The 6,668-nt window shown below is 35.6% G+C and overlaps 1 pseudogene; it reads left to right on the top strand.

Annotated features, from left to right (window-relative positions):
• Window positions 1-836: 836 nt before the first annotated feature.
• On the top strand, window positions 837-1,928 carry LOC116083381 (annotated as a pseudogene).
• The last annotated feature ends 4,740 nt before the right edge of the window (window positions 1,929-6,668 follow it).

Here is a 6,668-nt window from a genome sequence, read left to right as displayed (position 1 = left end):
TTTGACTTTTATACCTTTAATAACTTTGTAGTTTATAAAATCTTTTCTAATTTTGTGGAGTGATGCTTTGTCCAAATGATATATCTTTTGCCATATACTGACTTCGCAGTTCATGAGGTCTAGTTTATACATTGTAGGTATTATTTCTTTTATGAAAAAATTTAGCTCTTCAGAAAAAGAAATTAAGTATATATCACAAGATGGAAAAATGCCTCATGCTCTTGGATTGATAAGATTAATATTATCAGAATGGCCATTCTTCCAAAAGCAATATAGAGAATCAATGCAATTCCCACAAAATATCCAAGAAAATACTTCATAGTTCTTAAAAGACATTTTTTTTGTTTACCTTGTTTCCAAATAAGTGATCAATTTTGGAGAAAAATCCAGGAGGTCCTGAGAAGAAAATATTTTCTTTTGTCTTGGGTGAAATATTCTATAAGTATCTATTAGGTCCTTTGTTTTGGTTCAAGATTTCTCTGTGTAGTTTTTGTCGTGTTGATCTGTATATTGGTAATATTAGGGTATTAAAGTCTCCTGCTATCAGAGCATGAAGGTCAATATGTGATTTATGCTGTAGAAGTTTTTTTTGTTTTTTGTTTTTTGTTTTTGTTTTTTGTTTTTTTGTTGTTTTTTGTTTTTTGTTTTTTGTTTATTTTTTTTTAATGAGCTTGGGTGAGATTTGTTCTGAAAATATCTCTTAGGTTATTTGGTTTATAATATCAGTTAGTTCCAGAATTTTGATGTACAGCTTTTTTCTGGATGACTCACCTATTGAAATAAAATAGGGTCTTGAATATTGAACTCGAGTTGGAAGAGGGGAGTCCAGTCTCAAAATGGTGGGTCATGATTCAAAGGAAGTAGATCAGCTGAGGAAGCTGTTTATTGGTGGCTTGAGCTTTGAAACCACAGATGATAGCTTAAGAAAACATTTTGAGAAATGGGGTACACTAACAGACTGTGTGGTAATGAGAGGTCCCCAAACAAAATGTTCCAGAGGCTTTGGTTTTGTGACCTACTCTTGTGTTGAAGAGGTGGATGCTGCAATGTGTGCTCAGCCACACAATGTTAATGGGCATGTGGTAGAACCAAACAGAGCTGTTTCTAGAGAGGATTCTGTAAAACCTGGTGCCCATTTAACAGTGAAGAAAATTTTTGTTGGTGGTGTTAAAGAGGATATGGAAGAATATAATCTGAGAGACTACTTTGAAAAGTATAGCAAGATTGAAACCATAGAAGTTATGGAAGACAGGCAGAGTGGGAAAAAGAGAGGATCATCAACTTTTGATGATCATGACACAGTTGATAAGATTGTTGTTCAGAAATACCATGCTATTAATGGGCATAATTATGAAGTGAAAAAGGCCCTTTCTAAATGAGAGATGCAGTCTGCTGGATCACAGAGAGGTCGTGGAGGTGGATCTGGCAATTTTATGGGTCATGGAGGAAACATTGGTGGAAGAGGAGGCTATGGTGGTGGAGGTGGTAGCAGCAGAGGTAGTTATGGAGGTGGTGATGGTGGATATAATGGATTTATAGGTGATAGTGGCAACTATGATGGTGGTCCTGATTACAATAGTGGAGGAGGTTATGGAAGTGGTGGACTGGGAAATGGAAACCTAGGTGGTAGATATGGTGGTGGAGGAGGGGGATATGATGGTTACAATGAAGGAGGAAATTTTGGTGGAGGTAACTATGGTGGTGGTGGGAACTATAATGACTTTGGAAATTATAGTGGACAGCAACAATCAAATTATGGACCCATGAAGGGGAGCAGTTTTGGTGGAAGAAGCTCAGTCAGTCCCTATGGTGGTGGCTATGGATCTGGAGGTGGAAGTGGTGGATATGGTAGCAGAAGGTTTTAAAATAAAACAGAAACGGCTATAATTCTTACCAGGAGAGAGAGCAAGGAGTTGTCATGAAAGCTGCAGGTAACTTTGAGACAGTCGTCCCAAATGCGTTAGAGGAACTGTAAAAATCTACCACAGAAGGAACGATGGTCCATAGTCAGAAAAGTTACTGCAGCTTAAACAGGAGCCCTTCTTGTTCAGGACTGTCATAGCCAGTTTGCAAAGAGTGCAGCTATTGATTAAGGCAATGTAGTGTCAATTAGATATACATTCCTGAGGGCTTTTATCTGTTGGAGCTTTGTCTTTTTCTTTTCATTACATCAGGTATATTGCCTTGTAAATTGTAGTAGTGGTACCAGAAATACAAAATTAAGGAATTTTTAACTTTTCAATATTTGTATAGTTCAGTTTTTCTACATTTTAGTACAGAAACTTTAACAAAATGCAATTTTGAAGGTGTTTCCTTGTGAGTTAACAAGTATAGAAGATCATTGTTAATTACTATTTTGTATGAATTTTGCTAAAGTTAACTGTAAAGAAAGACCTACTGACTTGCAATTTAAAGGGAATCTATTCTCCCATTTCCAAAACAATGATGAATGTGTGCTGTCATGTGGAGAGAGTAGATATTTGTATGTTTGCAATGTGTACTTTAGAAAATTAGAATTGGGTAACAAAAAATAACATATTTGTGAATTTAAAAGCATTAAGATTACCTTCAAATGAAAAAGATCTCAAAAAAAAAAAAAAAAAAAAAAGACTTACCAGCATATAAAGTTCAATAAATGAAATGGAACTATTTTTTAAATTAAACTTAAAACTGGTATTATATTTGTGAACATAATACAAGTATAGTAAGAAAAAAACACAAAATATGTTTAATCACATATAGTTAATTAAAATGTAATATAACTTTTTTTAAAAAAAAATCATGAAAATAGTCATCTACTTCATATGCATAGAAGTATTTTGAGCAATACATATGAGGTTTGAGAGATAGCTTAGCAGTTAAAAATATTTACTCTTATTTCACCAGTTCCAGAGTTGTTTTCTAACCTGCATGATGGATCATAGCCTATATTTCCTGGATGTTCAATTCCTTCTTCTGGTTTTTGAAGGCTCATACAAACATGCAGTAGGCATGTATTTATATAGACACACAAACAATTGTATTTATCAATAAATAACTCATTAGATTTTTATACACAGAACAAAACAGTAAATATCTATATTCTTATTAGCAATAAAAATTGTTAATATGGTTTTGTTCATTTACCTATACATTGAACACAGGTTTTCAAAAATTACTTGTCTGAGATTCAAATTTTAAAACAACTTTTTTTTAAGTACAAAGAAATTCAGTCTGAAATAAATCAAATTAATTACTTTTGAAAGTATACCATTATTTTAATTTCTTTAGATCAAGTCAAAATGATTTGAAAAATGTGACCATGATTCTAGAAATTCCACAATATACTTTTATAATCTTCAACACAGGAAAGTTATGCCAAACACAAGTTTGTTTTTAAAAGAATAACTGATTAAATAAACTACATTCTACTCCAGGTTATCACAGAAGGGAGCTTCAGTTGAGGAAATGCCTCCATGAGGTTCAGCTGTGGAGCATTTTCTCAATTAGTGATTGAAGGGGTAGGGCCCCTTGTGGGTGGTGCCATCCCTGGGCTGGAGGTCTTGAGTTCTATAAGAGATCAGGCTGAGCAAGGCAGGAGAAGCAAGCCAGTAAAGAACATCCCTCCATGGCCTCTGCGTCAGCTCCTGCTTCCTGACCTGCCTGAGTTCCAGTCCTGACTTCCTCTGGTGATGAACAGCCATGTGGAAGTAAGCTGAATAAACCCTTTCCTCCCCAACTTGCTTCTTGGTCATGATGTTTGTGCAGGAATAGAAACCCTGACCACTACACCAGGCTCTATGTCTAGAAGTATATAGCCAGCAAAAAGTAGACTTCATGTCTTGTGTGTCTATTTGTGTGGTTTGTTATGTATTTTTAGTTTGTTTGCTTGTCTTTTATCTTTGTTTCATTCTTTTTTTGGATTTTTGGAGAGAAAGAACAAAAAACATGGTAGAGAGGTAGGAATATTCTGAGAGAACTCAAGAAACTGAAGAGTATGATAAAATATATTTTCAGAAAAATAAGTAAAAATTATTAATTATAAAAATACTTGTTATACATAGTGAAAACTAACCCCTGTTATATAATCCAACTATATCTTCAAGCTGGCAATCAAATTCTTGATGTACATGTGACAATAATAATCCCTCCTTTACTAATAACCAATAGTGATTTAATTTTGTTGGACAGTAGTGAACAATCCTGTTATTTAAAAAGGCTTTAGGGAAGAAGAGGAAGGAAGAAGAGAAGGAGAAGGAAGAGGAGGAGGAGAAGGAGCCTAGTAGAATTGTCTGGGAGCCAACAATAGGAGTAGCCAGGATGTTCTGAGCTTTCCTGTTCTTGGAAACCAATCGAAACAGACGTCAGAACTCCTTTGTACAGTCAGCCACAATAGGCATGGACCTGAACCAAATACCCACAGCACTTCTTGCACTGTGTATGAGCTTCTACAGTATTTGACTTTATAAGATGCCCTTAGGATGGACCTCGACATAAGAGAGACATCTATAGCTATTTGGAATAAGACTTCTATTTGAGTAGGGGTCCAATAAAGCTTCCAAGACTTCCTGGAAACTTACAACCTACTTGGCACACAAAGAGACATGTATGTGGGTAACTAATATCCTGGTTGGCACATTAAGACATGAATGTTAGATAAAGCAAGCCCCCTGCCACAGTTAAATACCATAACCAATGAGAACAAGATGAGTGTACAATGAAGACATGTTCCTAAAGAAATCTTTTATCCCTATATGCTGATTTTTGGAATAATTTGTCACAGATGTTTGAGATCTCAGGCTTAAAAAGCCCTATAGAATCATGATTCAGTGTTGCAATCAGCTCCGGAGTTCTACCTTTGGCACTGGAGCAAATGCTCAATAAACTATCACTGTGGATTGAGACTGATGTTCTTGAGGTTTGTGAAGTGACTCCTAAACCCCAACAATATCCATATCTGATCAGAGCAGACAAGATGCTTACCATATTTAGTAGACTGTAGGTTACTACTAAGAGAAAAGTTTCATAGTTACACTAGGTTAAGTCTGAAAAACTATTCTGTATTAAAAATTTACTTAGACCTTCCTGTCTCTCTGAGTTGGTATCCTGGCAGACCTCAGGTGCAAGCTCTGCAGCCAGTCCCACAACACCCAGAGGAAACTGCTGCACTCCCAGGTAGTCTAAAACCCATGGTCACAGGATCCCAGAATCACAGGGTCACAGAGACAGCTTGAATCTGAGGAGTTCTGACACAACCAGGATCACAGGAAGGACAGACTCCAGTCAGATTTAGCAAGGGCAGGTAGCACTAGAGTTAACCAGATGGTGGGGGGCAAGCATAAGAAAATAAACAACACAAACCAAGGTTACTTGGCTTCATCAGAACCCAATTCTCCCAACACAGCAAGTCCCAGACATACCATCACACCAGAAAAGCACGATTCAGACCTAAAATCATTTCTCATGATGATGATACAGGACTTTAAGAAAGACATAAATAGCACCCTCAAAGAAATGCAGGAGAACACAGGTAAAGAGCTAGAAGCTCTTAAAGAATAAACACAAAAATCCCTTAAAGAACTAGAGGAAAACACAATCAAACAGGTGAAGAAAATGAGCAAAACCATTCAGAATCTAAAAATGGAAATAGAAACAATAAAGAAATCAGAAAGAGAGACAACCCTGGAGATACAAAACCTAGGAAAGAAATTAGGAGTCATAGATACAAGCATCACCAACAGAATGCAAGAGATAGAAGAGAAAATTTCAGGGGCCAAAGAGACCATAGAAAACATTGACACAACAGTCAGAGGAAATGCAAAAAGCAAAAAGCTCCTAACTCAAAACATCCAGGAAATCCAGGAATCAATGAGAAGACAAAAGCTAAGGATAATAGGTATAGAAGAGAGTGAAGATTTCCAATGTAATGGGCCAGTAAATATCTTCAACAAAATTATAGAAGAAAACTTCTCTAACCTAAAGAAAGAGATGCCCATGAACATACAAGAAGCCTACAGAACTCCAAATAGACTGGACCAGAAAAGAAATTCCTCCTGTCACATTATAATCAAAACACTAAATGTAATAAACAAGGAAAGAATTTTAAAAGCAGTAAGGGAAAAAAGGCAAGTAACATATAAAGGCAGGCCTATCAGAATTACAGCAGACTTCTCACCAGAGACTATGAAAGCTAGAAGATTCTGGGCAGATGTTATACAGACCCTACAAGAACACAAATGCCAGCCCATACTACTATGCCCAGCAAAACTCTCAATTACCATAGATGGAGAAAACAAGATATTCCATGACAAAACAAAATTTACACAATATCTTTCCACAAATCCAGCCCTACAAAGGATAATAGATGGAAAACATCAACATAAGGAGCAAAACTACACCCTAGAAGAAGCAAGAAAGTAATCTTTCAACAAATCCACACAAATCTAATTCCACCTTTTACCACAAAACAATAGGAAGTGACAATTATTTTTTATTAATATCTTAATATGAAAATGAATATTACCAATATATCCTAACTTTTTATTAATATCTTAATATGAAAATGAATATTAACAACATATCCTAATTGATTGAAATCCAAAATTATGAAGAATTAGAAATTTGTTGATTGTCATCCAATTGTCTCTCTAATTTGGTAATTGGAGAAATAGGTCCAATATTTTACAATC

The sequence above is a fragment of the Mastomys coucha genome, unplaced genomic scaffold (assembly GCF_008632895.1).
Source record: "Mastomys coucha isolate ucsf_1 unplaced genomic scaffold, UCSF_Mcou_1 pScaffold8, whole genome shotgun sequence".
Lineage (NCBI taxonomy): Eukaryota > Metazoa > Chordata > Mammalia > Rodentia > Muridae > Mastomys > Mastomys coucha.
The sequence above is the reverse complement of the archived record's forward strand: the minus strand, read 5'-3'. Positions and strand labels throughout refer to the sequence as shown.